Below are 18,129 nucleotides of genomic sequence, written 5' to 3'. Positions count from 1 at the left end.
AGGGAGCTGGATGCGGGGCTCGACCCCAGGCCCCTGAGATCATGACCTGAGCCAAAGGCAGACATTTAACCGGCTGAGCCACCCAGGCGTCCCATGATCTTAATTTTCAAAAAATATATATCTTGAATAAATCAGTCCTAGACTAGTCAAATTCATAGAGATAGAAAGTAGAAGGGTGGTTGCCAAAGCCTGGTGGGAGAACATGGGGAGATACTATTTAATGGGTACAGATTATCAGCTCAAGAAGATGAAAAAGTTCTGGAAAAAGAAGATGGTTGCACAAAAATATGTATGTAGTTAATACCACTGAACTGTACACTTAAAAATGGTTAAAATGGTAAATGTTGCTATGCATATTTTACAATTTAAAAAAATTAAAAATTAAAAAATGATACTTTAGGGGCCCCTGGCTGGCTCAGTCAGTGGAGCATGCAACTGGATCTCGGGTTATGAGTTTGAGCCCCATTTGGGTGTAGAGATTACTTAAAAATAAAAAATCTTTTTAAAAAATCTTTAAAAAAAGTATACTTTAACACTGGCTATATTGTTTCTCAAATTCAGTCACAATTTTACTAAATATTCTATTACCAAAAGACTAAAGACTAAGTTGTAAAGTTAACCTCCAAAAGCTTGTATATGAAATAATAATGGAAGAAAGAAAATGGTTAATATTTACAAATAAATGCACATATACAACAAATGAGAAAATATACAAAACTACTGCAGTCCTTGTTTTTGTAACTGATCACAGGGCCATCGTCGATATTTATGATCCTGTTCTTCCAAACTTATCTGTATTTCCTTTGCTCTGAACTAGAAGCTCAGCTGGTCAGTTTCTTAGTGGAGTGACCTAAATCTTCATTCTTGAAGCATCTCAGTCCTCAATATGCCTGCCTCTTTTTGTTTTAATTTTATTTTATTTAAATTCAATTAATTAACATATAGTGCAATATTAGTTTCAGAGGTAGAGTTCAGTGATTCATCAGTTGCATATTATACCCAGTGTACATTACATCATGTGCCCTCCTTAATGCCTGTCACCCAGTTACTCCATCTCCCTCCCTCCCTCCCCCCCAGCAACCTCAGTTTGTTTCCTATAGTGAAGAATCTCTTACGGTCTGTTTCCCTCTCTGATTTTGTCTTTTTATTTTTCCCTCCCTTCCCCGATGGTCTTCTGTTTTATTTCTTAAATTCCACATATGAGTGAAATCATATGAATCATATGATCATGTCTTTCTATGACTGACTTATTTCGCTTAGCCTAATACCCTCTAGTTCCACCCATGTTGTTGTAAATGCTAAGATTTCATTCCTTTTGATGGCTGTGTAATATTCCTGTGTGTGTGTGTGTGTGTGTGTGTACATACATGTCACCTCTTCTTTATCCATTCATCTGTCGATGGACATCTGGGCTCTTTCCATAGCTTGGCTATTGTGGACATTGCTGCTATAAACACTGGGGTGCAGGTGCCCCTTCGGATCACTATGTTTGAATCCTTTGGGTAAATACCTAGTAGTGCCATTTCTGGGTTGTAGGGTAGCTCTATTTTCAACTTTCTGAGGAATCTCCATACTGTTTACCCTGCCCCTTTTTTAATATGGTTTTCTATTAACACTTACTATTGGGCATGGAAGTACTAAGATATGCCCCAGGAAATGCCCTGGGTTCCAGATATAGTCTTATTTGTACTCATGGGTTAGTAGCAACCTAAGTTCCCTCTTGGTAACTGGGATCAGTCACTCCAGCAGTAGAGAGATGCCTTTTACTGCCCATTGGTTTGGGACATAAGAAGCTTAAGATGGCGGGGTGGCAGCCTCATCTTCCAATGTAGTGCATGTGTTGTTGTGTCCCCTGCTGGAAACTTTCCTCCCTTTGGAACAAAGACCTTTAAAGCAGCAAATCTGAGTTGCCTGGATGGGAAGCAAAAATTTGTGAGTAGGTTATGATATAATGGTGAGAGGAGCCACTCCCAGTTACATCCCTTGGTTCCTGAATCCACGTATTCTGGCTGTGGAGGAGACAACACCATATAATGACCTCTGATTCAAAGTATATAGTGCACTTTGCAAGTCGGAACCCTGTCTTTGAAGATGTTTTCTCACATCTGGCACCATAACTGAATTTTCAGTAAGCAATTCCACCTTTAAGTTAAAGTAGCTACTTATAGATAATGGAGTATGTGGTAAGACCAGTTAATTCTATAGGCTTTTTAAGTTCACTGCTGCATTTCTCTTGGTATGAAATGAGTTTCTTCATCAGAAGCAATGCTGTTGGAATACTGTAATGGTGAATAAGGCATTCTGGGAGTCCACTGATGGAGGTCCTGGCAGAATTATGGGTAGAGAAGGAATCTATATCCAGAATATGTGTCTATTATAGTGAGGAGGATTTTCTGCCCTCTCAAAAATGGAAGAGTTCCAATGTAATCAACCTGCTACCAGGTGGCTGGGCAATGGTGCCTTATCAGGGACCCAGTGCTGATCTCTGCTGTTGGTAGATAAGGCATTCAGCAATAGCATTAGCCGGGTCAGTCTTGGTAATGAGAAGTCTGTGTAGTTGAGTCTATGGCTAGCTTCCATCCCTGCCATAATCATTTTGTTCATGGGCCCATTGAATAAGTGCTGGGTACCTGGGGAAAGAGGTTGTCTGACATCCACAGAGCATGCCATTTTGTCCACTTGATTATTAAGAGCCTCCTCTGTAGTGAACATCCTTTGGTGGTCATTCATATAGACAAAAATATCTTTTTTTTAAATAAAGATTTTACTTATTTATTTGACAGAGAGAGACACAGCGAGAGAGGGGGCACAAGCAGGGGGAGTGGGAGAGGGAGAAGCAGGCTTCCCGCCGAGCAGGGAGCCTGATGTGGGGCTTGATCCCAGGACCCTGGGACCATGACCCGAGCCAAAGGCAGATGCTTAACCGACTGAGCCACCCAGGCGCCCCAGACAAAAATATCTTTGCAGTCTGTGTCCTTTCCAAGAAGACCACCAACATTCCACTTCTCTCTGCTTTCTTATCACCAATCTTTCAATCTGTTTCCTTCCCTACCTATCCAACCAAATTGTTAGCAACCACACATGACTTAGTGTAGGTACATCATCTGTCTTCTCACTTCAGACAAGGCAGATATATATGTTTCCTCATTTCTAAGCCACAAATCAGGTGGCTTAGAACAACAAAAGTTTATTGTCTCATAGTTCCAGAGGCTAGAAATCTGAAATCTAAGTGTCAGTAGGGCCATCCTCTCTCTGAAGGCCCTACAGGGGGATTATTTCTCTCCTCTTCCTCGCTACTGATGGTTGCTGGCAATCCTTGGTGTTCCTTGACTTATAGCTGTATCACTCCAATCTGCCTCTGTGGTCATATGGCATTTTCCCTGTGTATTCTTGTCCAGATTTTCCTCCAGTTACTGGGTACCAGTTCCTGCGTTAGGGCCCACCTTAGTCCATTATGACCTCATCTTAACTAGGTTATATCTGCAAAGATGCTATTTCCAAATAAGGTCACATTCACAGGTTATGTGTGAACACGTATTTGGGGGGAGGACACTATTCAATTCAGTACAGTAGACAATCCTACTGAGGGTATTTCCCTTCCCCACTGTCCATTAGGGTGATTTCTGGGTGGAGTTTTGTTTAAGCATATTGCAATGAAGTTAAAATTTAATTACAAAAGTGTACATGCAATTTCACATATTTGAAAATTAAGTTATATATTACTAAATAACCTTTATGTTTAAAAGGAAGTACAAAGTAAATTAGTACTTAGAAATAAATGACAATGAAAATGCTACATGTAAACACTTTTGGATCACAATTAAAGCAGTTTTGAGAGAAAAAAATGATAATTTACATGTATTTATTAAGAAACAAGATAGTTTGAGGATTTTTTAAGATTTTTTAAATTCATCTGATAGAGAGAGAGAACCCGGGAGGGGCAGAGGGAGAAGGAGAGAGAATCTCAAGCAGACTCCACAATGAGTGGGGAGCCCGATGCCGGGCTTGATCTCACAACCCTGAGATCATGACCTAAGCCAAAACCAAGAGTCAGATGCTTAAATGACTGTGCCACCCAGGTGCCCCAAGAAACAAGACAGTTTTAAAACAAAGCAGCTGAGGGGCGCCTGGGTGGCTCAGTCATTGGGCGTCTGCCTTCGGCTCAGGTTGTGATCCCAGGGTCCTGGGATCGAGCCCCGCATCGGGCTCCCTGCTCGGCGGGAAGCCTGCTTCTCCCTCTCCCACTCCCCCTGCTTGTGTTCCCTCTCTCGCTGTCTCTCTCTCTGTCAAATAAATAAATAAAATCTTAAAAAAAAATAAAACAAAGCAGCTGAGCATTTAATTATGTTATTTGTAAACAGTACTATCCAAAGAAATAAGAAGGAAGCAAATAATAAAAATAAATAAGAAAATAAAGGGGCACGTGGGTGGCTCAGTTGGCTGAGCGTCTGCCTTCGGCTCAGGTCATGATTCCAGGATCCTGGGATCGAGCCCCGCATTGGGCTCCCTGCTCAGGGAGGAGTCTGCTTCTCCCTCACTCTCTGCCTATCACTCCCCCTGCTTGTGCTCTCTCTCTCTCTCTCTCTGTGTCAAGTAAATAAATAAAATCTTTATTTATTTATTTGACAGAGAGAGCGAGAGAGCACAAGCAGGGGGAGCAGGAGAAGGAAAGGGAGAAGCAGGCTCCCTGCTGAGCAGGCAGCCTGATGCAGGGCTTGATCCCAGGACTCTGGCATCATGACCTGAGCCAAAGGCTGATGCTTAACCATCTGAGCCACTTAGGCACCCCTAAATAAATAAAATCTTAAAAAAAAAAATGAAGAAATAAAAGCAGTAATATTTTTTCTTTTTTTAAGAGATTTTATTTTTTTGTTTCAGAGAGAGAGAGCACACACAAGTGGGGGAGACAGGCTGAGGAAGAGGGAGAAGCAGACTCCTCACTGAGCAGGGAGCTTGATGCAGGGCTCAATCCCAGGACCCTGACATCAGGACCTGAGCCAAAGGCAGATGCTTAAGTGACTGAGCCACCCAGGCACCCCAGTAATATTTTTTTAAAGATAGAAAACAGTAATGAAATATTAGAAGAGATATGAATCCCTAGCAAGATTAAGAGAGAGAGAGAGAGAAAGGGGGAGAAAATGCAAATAAATAACAATATGAAACGGTGGGGGGATTAACCACAGTCTCAACAGAAATTAAAACTTAATAAAATAATATTATGAAGAAGTACATGTAAATACATTTTAAAACCTAAATGAAATGGACAAAACCCAGGAAACACAAAAAACTGCAAAAATAATGCAAGAAGAGACAACTTGGAAAGATCAATAAGGATCAAACAAAACAACAAAACCTCAAGTCCTACATGGCTATACAGATCATTTCTACCCAAGTTTTTTTTTAAGTTTGTTTATTTATTTTTAAAAGTTTATTTATTTAAGTAATCTTTACACCCAGTGTGGGGCTTGAATTCATGACCCTGAGATCAAGAGTCACATGCTCTCCTAAATGAGCCAGCCAGGCACTCCAATTTCTACCCAAGTTTTAAGGTATAATTAATGTGCAATATAAACTCAACAGTGAATCTGAAAACAAACAGAAAAATCTAAAATGTATTCCTTTGAGATCGGGAAAAAGAAAACAGTGTCCAATATTACTGGTGATTTTTAGTGTAGCATTAGTGGTCTTGGCCAATGGTATTAGGAAAGAAAAAAAAAGCTGAAGGGGTATAAGAGAAAAGATAAAACTGTGATATTTTTCCAGATAATATAATCATCAATAAAGAATAACAGAATCAAATCATGAACTTACCAGAACTAATAAGAGAATTGAATAATGTTTCTCATACCAGCACAGCATACACAAATTAGTTTCATTCCTCTACGTCAGCAACAATAAACTAGAAAATATAATTTAAGAAAAGATACCATTTAACTTAGCAGCAATACATTTATAGAGAAAAACGTCAAACTGTAATAAAGGACCTAGAGGATGATCTGAACGAGTAAGAAGACATTCCCTGCATTTGGGTTGGATAACTTATTATAAAGATATTAACTTCCCCAAATTAATCTATAAATTCAATGCAAACTCAATCAAAATTTTGGTTGAAAATTTTAAGGAACTTGAAAAACTCACTCACAGAGAAAAGTCCGTAAATAGTTAAGTCAACCTTGGAAAAGTAGAATAAAAAGTAGATCTTGCTTTATCAGATATTAGGGCATATCACAAAGAAATAGTAATAAATGCTGGATGTTGTTGATACAGAAATAAATAAGAAATGAGATTGCCATGTGGAGACAATAAAACTGGATCCCTTCCTAACATTATGTACAAAGGGAAACTAAAGATTATTTAAGAGCATAGATATGAAAGATAAAAATATATTTTAATAGAAGTAAATGTAGAATTTTTTTTGAGCAAGGAACTTGGAAGGTGAGAGCTAATCATAGACAGTGGCCGTGGGGATGTAAGGGTCAAGATATTTAGGAGGTTACCATTGACAGACTCCTATCTGACTCTGCCTTATACTACTATTTCAAAGTTTGGAGCAGATAGCTGAAGTGGGTATAAATTATAAATGTATATACATATACATTGCTTTATATTACATAGCTATGTGTGGCAGTTTTGTGGCACAGTGTTATAAACTCAGAAGTCCTGAGTTTAAGTCATGGATCTGTCATTGACTAAGTGTGACCATGAGCCTTAGTTTTCCTAGCTCCGTAAAGTAGATGGTCAAAAAAACATAAAACTTGTTATGTACTAAATATAGAGCTCAACCTACCAATACCCTGTTTTTTCATTTGGATATCCTCCTTCCTATTATAGTTGATCTTTGGTGTATGTCTGTATCTGGGCATATTCTTTCTTTCACACATTACAGATAGCTCAACTCAAACAGGACTAAACAAAATAAAACAAAAAGGGGAAAAGGGGAGTTGTTAGCTCTTATAGATTTAAAATCCATGAGTAAATCTAACTTCTAACATGGCTGAATTCAGATGCTCAAGTATGTTTCAGGAAGGTGCCCCACTTCATCCCCTGGCTCTGTTCATCATGGGTTAGGTGTGTTGTTCCCAGGAGTTTCAGGCTTGTATTTTCACAGTTCCAAGATGGAAAGAGCGTCTTTTGCTGCAAACTCTCCCAAAAGTTCTGGGATATATGCTGTTTGGGTTAACTTGATTCCCTCTTTCATCCTTGAGCCAATCACTGTAGCCAAGCTGGTGGTATTTATGTTGATCAGCTGATGCCAATGTCATGTGATCATTCTGGGATGGGGTCAGGTGCACCCAAACTATGAATACTAGAAGTGAGGTGGGGGTAGTTTCCCAAGGAAATGCAGGGCTCTACAATAAAAAAGGAGAGGAGGAGGTGTGGGAGAAAAAAAGAATATTTATTGTATCTTTTCCCTTTCCTTTGTCTTTATTGTTCATTCTGACAAGAAAACATATATGAAAATGTTGCAGGAGCCAAAGACCTGGTGATTAGCTCTTGGGGAGGACCCTGACTTGAATTCAAGGATAACTGGGTATATGAGAGACAGGGTTGTGTAGGAAGAGTAACTTAGAAATTGGTAAAGCCCTTTCCTCACCTCCTCATCCTACAGAGAGCTTTTTTTTATTCAGATATAGTTCATACCATATAAATCCCTCATTTACAATGCATAATTCAACAGCTTTTTGTAATGCACAGAGTTGTATGACCCTCATCACCATCAATTTTACAACACTTCAGATCCCCAGGAGAAACTCTGTATCCTTTCACTATCATTCCCTTTCCCCTTAATTCCCCCATCCTCACCAGCCTTAGGCAACCACTACCTACTTTTTGTCTCTGTAGATTTTCCTATTCTGGACATTCAACATAAATGGAATAATATAATATGTGATCTTTTGTGACTGGCATCTTTCACTTAGCATAACGTTTTCAAGGTTCATCTATGTTGCATGTATTAGTACTTCATTCCTTTTTTATGGTTGAATAATATTCCACTGTATAGATATACCACCTTTAGTTTATCCCATTCATTAGTTGATACATGTTTGGGTTGTTTCCAGCTTGGGGTATTGTTTTTGGGTGGAAATATATTTTCATTTCCCTTGGGTATATTTTTAAGGGTGGAATTGCTGGGTCAAATGGTAACACTGTTTAACTTTTTGAGGAACTGCCAGGTTGTTTTCCTAAGTGGCTGTATCACTTTACATTCACAACAAGAGTGTAGGAAAGTTCCAATTTCACCACATCCTAGCCTGATCTTTTTATTATCTGTATTTTAAAAAATTACAGCCATCCTAGTAGATGTTAGGTGGTATCTCATGGTTTTGATTTGTATTTCCCTAATGAATAATGATGCTGAACATCTTTTCATGTAATTGTTGGCCATTTGTATATCTTCACTGGAAGAAGGTCTGTTCATATATATTTATGCAAATGTTTTTCCCATTCTGTGGGTTGTCTTTCCACTTTCTTTCCACAGCGTCCTTTGAAGCACAAATTTAAAATTTTTGAAGTCCAATTTATCCATTTTTTCTTTTTGCCACTTGATTTTTAACATGCCACGCTGCTTTTTTTGGTAATTTTTTTATTTGAATATAGTTGACTTCAAGTGTACAACTTATTTTTAATTTTTATTTGTTTATTTACCACCCTTGCTGCTTTTAAACCTGATGGTTTATACAAAAGCTTATCTCTGTTTCTTTTACACATAAGATCTCACAAGTACTTTAGGTGAGTCCTAAGAATACTAAAAAAAAAAAAAAAAAGACTCATAAGCATAGGACATCAGAGCCTGAATAAGGTGAGAAGGATATCCACTCAGGGGTAGCCGGATGTGAAGGGTCAGACCCACAGAAGCTAGGAAGACATCCATGTATGGCAGTGGTTCAGAACTGGGTGCTGGAACCCAAGAAAGGAAGGCATCTACACACGGGAGCAGCCTAGTGTGGGGAGTCAGAACCTGAATGTGCAATGAAAGGCATTCATGCCATGGGGCAGCTTAGTGCACTTGAGAGCCCAAATGGTGTGAGAGGGCTTTCACAATGAGGGAGGAATAGCCTGGAATAGAGCATTGGAATACAAGTGAGATGAGCAGGGTATCTGCATGGGGGAGAGGATGGGTGATGGGAGATGGATTATATTCAGGAATACTGATCAAATACTAAGGATAATAAGGGCCAGGTTTCTCACTATTGGAGAAGGGATTAAAAGTATAGAAGGGAAGAAAACTGGAATGAAATTTGTGGTGGATTAGGATTGGAGGTATTGGTATAAACTCGTAGTTTTTGTTATATAGAGATCAATATACAAATGTAGATATAAATGCATGTACATGCATTTACATATGTGTATTCACATATACATGTCCATCCATGCATAACACATATGTACACACATGTATTGATTAGATATGCCTCCTGAAAAAACTTGGGAGTAGTGGCATCTCCTACAGCAATGAGCAAAACCAGTCCCCAGATATTGGTCTCCAAATACCATTTTGAGAGCAGGCGAAGCAGCTTGCATAAGGATAAAGGCAGGCATTGACTATTGGGAAATGTTCATTCCAGGAAGGTAGAGTGGAGCTGCTCACAGTGGGAGCACAGGGTCCTATAGTGGTTCGGGGACCAAGCGTTGGATCCACACCAAGAGTGAGGTGGATCCTAGCTTTGGATTTATTAGTTAAATGATGTATTGATAACAGGTCCTTTAACATTTCCAAGCCTCAGCTCTTCATTTGTAAATAGGACAGTATAAGGATAGAAAGGGAAAAAATAAGTCAAATGCCTGGCGTGTTGTGAATACTCAGTATTCTTAATGAGAACACCAGGAAGGCATGTTGCAGCAGTGAAAATAAGTCACAGAAATAAACAAAAACAAAAAGACTCTGAAAACTTTCCAAAATCTTCATCTAAGCTCAGGAGGCCAGGAACTTGGTGGAGTTCCAGGGGCTTTTCAGTCCCATATACCAGCTATGAAATTAATATGTAATGCTTTCATGTTAATTAAGCCTATTAATATAAAATTTGTGGTAAAAGATCTGACCTGTGTGTTGGATAGTCCCAAGAGCAGGGTGTCAGATGGGGTGGGATAAAAAGAATTATTCCAATTTGACTTTATTCCACAGAACTAATGAGTTAGGGAAATTCCTATGAAAATGGGCTGCCCCTGGGATCTCACTACTGTTCAAAACAGAGTCTTCTCTGTTTCTTCCCTCCCTCAATAGTGCTTACATCCAATAAGTCACCAAGCCTTTCTCCTCAGTTTCCCCACAGTTGTTCTGCTTCTCTTCACCTCCACTCTGGTTCCAGACTTCCCTTCTGACTTGGTTATTTTGTGCAAAACTTTTTTTTTTTTTTAAGATTTTATTTATTTGACAGAGAGACAGTGAGAGAGGGAACACAAGCAGGGGGGAGCAGGAGAGGGAGAAGCAGGCTTCCCTCGGAGCAGGGAGCCCTATGCGGGGCTTGATCCCAGGGTCCTGGGATCATGACCTGAGCCAAACGCAGACGCTTAACCGACTGAGCCAGAGGCACCCCTGTGCAAAACTTTCTAACTGGTCTTTCTGCCCCTAGTTATTATGTTTCCAAATCATTCTCCATCCTGCCATGTAGTGATTTCCATTTTCCCAAGGATTAATCTGATTGCATCATGTCCACACTGAAACTCCTCAAATCCTATTTATTCCATGATAAATTTTGCCCTCCTTAGATGGCATTCAAGGACCTCCTGCCACGCAAACAGCTACAACCAATAGAGGCCACTCACTCCCTGTCCTTTGGGACCATTTTCCACATTTCTTTTTAAAAAATATTTTATTTATTTATTTGAGAGAGAGAGAGAGAATACAAGTTGTGGGGGAGCAGAGGAGGAAGGAGAGGGAGGGGAAAAAAATCTCAAGCAAACTCCCTGCTGAGCGGGGAGCCCAATGCTGAGCTCAATCTCACAACCCTGAGATCATGACCTGAGCTGAAACCAAGAGTCGGACACTTAACCAATTGAGCCACCCAGGCATTCTCATATTTCACATTTATACCTAAGTTTTTTACCTAAGCCTACCTTCCTTTTCCTTTTGCAATGATTGTTTCTTTTTATATCCTGTCATTAAAATGTTTTAAATCACAGTTTAAAATGTCCACAGCAAAACAAAGAGTGTAAAAGATTGTGATAATCTTTTATCACAGGCAGTCTCCTGCTTATCACATTTCCTTTTCCGTGGAGGCTACAACTTTCACTCTTGTTCATATCTTCCTCCATATCTCTAAATAAAATGTTTATGTTGCTACTCAATTAAAAAAGTTTCAAACAAACAGAGGTCCAGGACCAGAGAGCTTCAACACGAATTCTACCAGACATTTAAAAAGCAGTTAATATCTGGGGCGCCTGGGTGGCTCAGTCGGTTAAGCGACTGCCTTCGGCTCAGGTCATGATCCTGGAGTCCCGGGATCGTGTCCCACATCGGGCTCCCTGCTCGGCAGGGAGCCTGCTTCTCCCTCTGACCCTCCCCCCTCTCATGTGCTCTCTCTGTCTCAAATAAATAAATAAAATCTTAAAAAAAAAAAAAAAAGAATAGTTAAAATAGAAAATTTTATGATGTGTGTGTGTGTGTGTGTATTTTAACCACAATAAAAAAAATGAGATAATAATACCTACCTCTCTGGGCTCTTGTTAAGATTAAATGATATTAGGTATACAAAGCCTTTGGATTATAGTTGGTATTCAGTAAATACTAGTTTCTTTCTCCCCTCTAATCACCCATAGATTTTTACTTTTAGATCAGTGGTTTCCAAACTTTAGCATGCAACAGAATTACCTGGTGATCTTGCTAAAGCATAGACTGCTGAGCCCATCCCCGCAGTTTCTGATTTAGGAGTGGAGCTCAAGAATTTGCATCTGGCAAATTCCCACATGATGCTGCTGCTCTGGTGTAGGGACCACACTCTGAGAATCACGGTTCTAGACAATACTTGAAACCAAATGGCTCGGGGCGCCTGGGTGGCTCAGTCGTTAAGCGTCTGCCTTCGGCTCAGGTCATGATCCTGGAGTCCCGGGATCGAGTCCCGCATCGGGCTCCCTGCTCGGCAGCGAGTCTGCTTCTCCCTCTGACCCTCCCCCCTCTCATGCTCTCTCTCTCTATCTTATTCTCTCTCTCAAATAAATAAATAAAGTCTTTAAAAAAAAAAAAAACCAGTTAATATCTATTCTTCTCAAACTATTCCAAAAATAGAAAGGAAGAAAAACTTCCAAGTTCATTCTATGAGGCAGCATTACACTGATACCAAAAGCAGATAAAGATACCACAAAAAAGAGAACTACAAGACAATATCTCTGATGAACATAGATGCAAAAGTCCTCAACAAAATACTAGCAAACAGAATCCAACAATACATTAAAAAAATAATTTGCCACGATCAAGTGGAAGTTATTTCTGGGATGCAAGAGTGCTTCGATATTCGCAAATCAATCAATGTGCTACGTTACATCAATAAGAGAAAGGATAAAAACCATATGACCATTTCAGATAGATGCAGAAAAAGTATTTGACAAAGTACAACATCCATTCATGATAAAAACCCTCAACAAAGTAGGTTTAGAGGGAACATATCTCAACACAATAAAGGCCTTATGTGAAAAACCACAGCTAACATCATGCTCCATGGGAAAAAACTGAAAGATTTCTCCCTAGGGTCAGGAAAAAGACAAGGATGTCTATGCTCACCACTTCCATTCAGCATAGTACTGGAGGTTCTAGTCACAGCAATCAGGCAACAAAAAGAAATAAAAGGCATCCAAATTGGTAAGGAAGAAGTAAAACTTTTACTATTCGCACATGACATGATACTATATATAGAAAATCCTAGGGCGCCTGGGTGGCTCAGTTGGTTAAGCGACTGCCTTCGGCTCAGGTCATGATCCTGGAGTCCCGGGATCGAGTCCCGCATCGGGCTCCCTGCTCAGCGGGGAGTCTGCTTCTCCCTCTGACCCTCCCCCCTCTCATGTGCTCTCTCTCTCTCTCTCATTCTATCTCAAATAAATAAATAAAATCTTAAAAAAAAAAAAAAGAAAATCCTAAAGACTCCACCAAAACAATGCTAGAACTGATAAATAAATTCAGTAAAGCTGTAGGATACAAATCAATGTACAGAAATCTGTTGCATTTAAAAAAAAATTATTTATTTATTTGACAGAGAGAGTGAGAGAGAGCACAAGCAGGGGGAGCAGCAGAGAGAGAGGGAGAAGCAGGCTCCCTGCTGAGCAAGAAGCCCGACGCAGGACTCAATCCCAGGACCCTGGGATCATGACCTGAGCCGAAGGCAGATGCTTAACCAACTGAGCCACCCAGGCGCCCCTCTGTTGCATTTCTATATACCAATAATGAAGCAGCAGAAAGAGAAATGAAGAAAACAATCCCATTTACAATTGCACCAAAGATAATAAAATACCTAGGAATAAATTTTTTTTTAAAGATTTTATTTATTTATTTGACAGAGAAAGACACAGCGAGAGAGGGAACACAAACGGGGAGTGGGAGAGGGAGAAGCAGACTCCCTGCCGAGCAGGGAGCCCGATGCGGGACTTGATCCTGGGACTCCAGGATCATGACCCGAGCCGAAGGCAGTCGCCTAACCAACTGAGCCACCCAGGCGCCCACCTAGGAATAAATTTAACCAAAGAGGTGAAAGACCTGTACTCTGAAAACTATAAAACACTGATGAAAGAAATTGAAGACAATACAAAGAAACAGACATTTCATGCTCATGGATTGGAAGAACAAATATTGTTAAAATGTCTATCCTACTCAAAGCAATCTACAGATTTAATGTAATCCCTATCAAAATACCAACAGCATTTTTCACAGAACTGGAACAAATGGTCCTAAAATTTGTATGGAACCACAGAAGACCCTGAATAGCCAAAGCAATCTTGAAAAAGAAAAACAAAATTGGAGGTATCACAATTCCAGACTTCAAGTTATATTATGAAGCTGTAGTAATCAAAACATTACGTGGTCCTGGCACCAAAATAGACACATGGATTAATAGAACAGAATAGAAAACCCAGAAATAAACCCACAATTATATGGCCAATTAATCTTCAACAAAGCAGGAAAGAACATGCAATGGGAAAAAGACAGTCTCTTCAGCAAATGGTATTGGGAAAACTGGACAGCAGCATGCAAAAGAATGAAACTGGACCACTTTCTTTTTCTTTTCTTTTTTTTTTTTTTTAAAGATTTTATTTATTTATTTGAGAGAGAGAGAATGAGAGAGAGAGCACATGAGAGGGGGGAGGGTCAGAGGGAGAAGCAGACTCGCCGCCGAGCGGGGAGCCCGATGCGGGACTCGATCCAGGGACTCCAGGATCATGACCTGAGCCGAAGGCAGTCGCTTAACCAACTGAGCCACCCAGGCGCCCCCTGGACCACTTTCTTACACCAGACACAAAAATAAACTTAAAATGGGTTAAAGACCTAAATTTGAGACCTGAACCCATAAAAATCCTCGAAGAGAGCCCAGGCAGTAATGTCTCTGACACTGGCCATTGCAAGAGTTTTCTAGATATGTCTCCTGAGGCAAGAGAAATAAAAGCAAAAATAAACTATTGGGACTAGATCAAAATAAAAAGTTTCTGGGGTGCCTGGGTGGCTCAGTCGGTTAAGTGTCCAACTCTTGGATCAGGTCCTGATCTCATGGGTCATGAAGTCGAGCCTCACATCGGGCTCTGTGCTCAGCAGGAACCTGCTTGGATATTCTTTCCCTCTGCCCCTTCCCCTACTCGTGTTCTCTCTCTTTCTCTCAAATAAATAAAATCTTTTTTAAAAAGTTTCTGCACAGAAGATATTTGCAAATGATATATGCAATAAAGGGTTAGTATCCAAAGTATATAAATAACTTACACTACTCAACACCCAAAAAACAAATAATCCAATTAAAAAATGGGTAGAAGACATGAACAGACATTTTTCCAAAGAAGACATACAGATGGTGCACAGATACATGAAAAGATGTTCATTATCACTCACCATCAGGAAAATGCAAATCAAAACTACAATGAGATATCACCTCACACCTGTCAGAATGGCTAAAATCAAAAACACAAGAAACAACAAGTGTTGGCGAGGATGTGGAGAAAATGAACCCTCGTGCACTGTTGGTGAGAATGCAAACTGGTGCAGCCACATGGAAAACAGTATGGAGGTTCCTTAAAAAATTAAAAATAGAAATACCGTGTGATCCAGTAATTGTACTACTGGGTATTTACCCCCCAAATACAAAAACATTAATTCAAAAGGATACATGCACCCCTATGTTTATAGTAGCATTATTTACAATAGCCAAATTAGGGAAGCAGCTTGGGTCCATTGATAGATGAATGATGAAGAAGAGGTGGTATATATATATATACACAATGGAATATTATTGAGCCATAAAAAATAATGAAATCTTGCCATTTGCAACAACATGGATGGAGCTAGAGAGTATAATGCTAAGTGAAGTAAGTCAGTCAGAGAAAGATAAATACCATGATTTCATTCATATGTGGAATTTAAGAAACAAAACAAATGAGTGAAAGAAAAAAAGAGAGATATAGGTGAAGGGGATTAAGATTATACTTTATCATGATGAGCACTGTGTAAAGTATAGAATTGTTGAATCACTGTATTATATACCTGGAATGAATATAACACTATATGTTAACTATACTGGAGTTAAAATAGAAAACTTAATAAAAAAATTTAGGTATCTATGGACTTTCTACTACTGAAAATTATACTCTTCTTTCACACACACCCACATTCACACCTGTCCTGCCACACATCCTGCCAGGTGCCAAAGGTGCTTGTGGCCCTTATAGAAGTGCCCTCAATGTTTGCCCATGATTATCTTTCTGGGAACTTTCTTTTTTTTTTTTTTTTTTTAAAGATTTCATTTATTTATTTGACAGAGAGAGAGACACAGCGAGAGAGGGAACACAAGCAGGGGGAGTGGGAGAGGGAGAAGCAGGCTTCCAGCCGAGCAGGGAGCCCAATGCGGGGCTCGATCCCAGGACCCTGGGACCATGACCTGAGCCGAAGGCAGATGCTTAACGACTGAGCCACCCAGGCGCCCCCGGGACCTTTCTTCACTTCCCATGAGGAAAGTCTTATTTACTTACTGTACCTGTCTTCCCCTCATGATGGAGGTCTGGTCTTGTCTACTGTCTTCCTTTCAGAAGGGAGGTTCTTGCGTACTGGATCCCATGTCTTTCTCTTTTTGGTTTATTCCCTCATTTTGGAGAAGCACGTTCTTTCTAGTTTCCTATAAAGGAATTCAGTGCAGGTATATATTTGAGATATATTTTGTGTACTAAAATAGCCCCATTCTACTTTCATACTTAAATGATAAGTTGGCGGGTCTGAAAATTCTATCTTGGAAAAGCTTTCCCTTCATAATTTCATCATCTAGCTTTTCAGGGTTGTTGCTGAAAAGTCTGACTTCATTCTGACTCTTGTTTTTGTGTGTGGAATCTTATCTGCTTGTCTTTTTAGCTTTCATTCCCACTATATCCCCTGTTTTGGTTGGGTTGCCTGCAGCAGCAAGTAAATGAACATCAACTCAAAGTGGTTTAAACAATAAAGTTTTTCTCATATCATTGGTCTCAATGCAGGTTGGGCTCCAAGGATAGTTAATTCACTAACAAAGGAATTATCATTGAACCTGGTCTTTCCATTTTCCAGCTTCCCCCCAACCCCTCTTTTTTTCCTCAGATCAGCTCTCCTTATGTTCATAAGATGGCTACAGCAATTCCAGGTGTATCCAATATCCAGATACTCAGAAGGTATAAAGGAGGAAAAGGTAATCTCTTCATCAGTATCTTTTCTAAGAAAAAAGAAACCTTTCCCAGAACACCCATTCTCATCGGTGAGACTATATCACCTGCCCAAGTCTACATGAGAGATAAAGGGAATGGTACTACCTTGATTGGCTTAAATTAATCAGGATTCACCTTTAGGAGCTTAGGAAGTAACTGGCATCCATACACGAACATGACCAAGTGCAGGAGCATAGATACCTGAACAAGACCAGAGCTATAACAGTAAAGAAGTGGGGAAATGATTTTGGAAGGGAATCAACAATGTGTACTACACTCCTGGACATATTTTGTTTCAGTAATCCTGACTTTATTACAGTTTCCCCAATGTTCTTATTTTTAGGCCTCTAACTTCACATTGGCTCCTGCTGTTCTTGTCACTGTAGGAAGCTGAAGAGTAGGCTTGATTTCTGGAGTCTCCCTAGGAAGCCATTTATCTCCATATGCTTGACTAGCATTAGATTAACCTTGAATCTTCTATAAGTAAAAGTCTGAGTGTTGACACTGGGTGCTCCCTTACCCACTGAGATGGGGTCCTGGCGCAGGTTTGTAATGAAGTTCTCCTGTTCTCCCATCACCACCAAGGCTAACTGGTTCAAGGAGAGAATACTGAACCCAAGTTTAACTAATCGGATTCTCTCCCTATTTGGTATTAGGACTGAAAGAAAGTCAGTCTCCATTTGCTTCAAACTATCACTTCAAACTCAGGAGGGGCAGCAGTATTCCATCTCGTGCTTTGAGGAACAGAGAAATCTTTGTAGGGAGAAGGAGCAAATGCACAGAGAGAAGCAGGAATGAGATGGAGTGGAGTGTTCCTGGCTTCCTACTTCTTGATTTCAGCCCGTCTGAGGGTTGGCTGCATTCCTTGCCCTTGTGTCTTGTGAGATAGGCAAGTATCCTCATTTTAAATCCCCCTTTTGATTTAAACTAGTTTCCTGGATGTTCTGCTATTTTTAACTATAGCATCTTAATTTAAGGAGTTATGACCAATCCTTCTGGACTAGGGCTATGAAACCTGAGGGCTTGTGACTTTATCTTGAGGCTCAGGGTCTCTTTCTTTTTCCCTTATCAGCTGGTTTTATTTATTGTCAACCTTGTGGGGGATCTGGTATGCTTGGGAAGGGGAGCTGAGGTGTTGTAAACAAGAATGGGTAGAAGGGCATGTGTTTGGTTCATGCAGAGACGAGTAGGATGTTTCACTTTTCTTCCATGTAGCATAAAGTAAGCATTAATAAATATTTGAACAGATAAGCAGTCTGTACCTCATAAATCTGAATCTGA

The 18,129-nt window shown here is 39.9% G+C and overlaps 1 protein-coding gene across 18 annotated transcripts in view; it reads right to left on the bottom strand.

The window, feature by feature from the left end:
* The window catches only part of AFF1 (ALF transcription elongation factor 1), a 284,626-nt gene that overhangs the window by 252,855 nt on the left and 13,642 nt on the right, over positions 1 to 18,129 (bottom strand). For 13 of the 18 annotated variants that reach the window (XR_010409462.1, XR_010409460.1, XR_010409461.1 and 10 more), the window contains 2 exons: positions 16,158 to 16,295; positions 5,812 to 5,899 (listed from right to left, as the gene is read on the bottom strand). The gene's annotated coding sequence lies outside the window, so the exon portion shown is untranslated. Of the gene's footprint in view, positions 1 to 5,811; positions 5,900 to 6,787; positions 7,350 to 16,152; positions 16,296 to 18,129 lie in introns of all 18 variants that reach the window. The other 5 variants (XM_064584750.1, XM_064584754.1, XM_064584755.1 and 2 more) reach the window with 3 other exon arrangements.

This window comes from Mirounga angustirostris, unplaced genomic scaffold, assembly GCF_029215605.1.
Source record: "Mirounga angustirostris isolate CCGP_5_RB_7025 unplaced genomic scaffold, mMirAng1.0.hap1 SCAF_2, whole genome shotgun sequence".
Taxonomy (NCBI): domain Eukaryota; kingdom Metazoa; phylum Chordata; class Mammalia; order Carnivora; family Phocidae; genus Mirounga; species Mirounga angustirostris.
The sequence above is the reverse complement of the archived record's forward strand: the minus strand, read 5'-3'. Positions and strand labels throughout refer to the sequence as shown.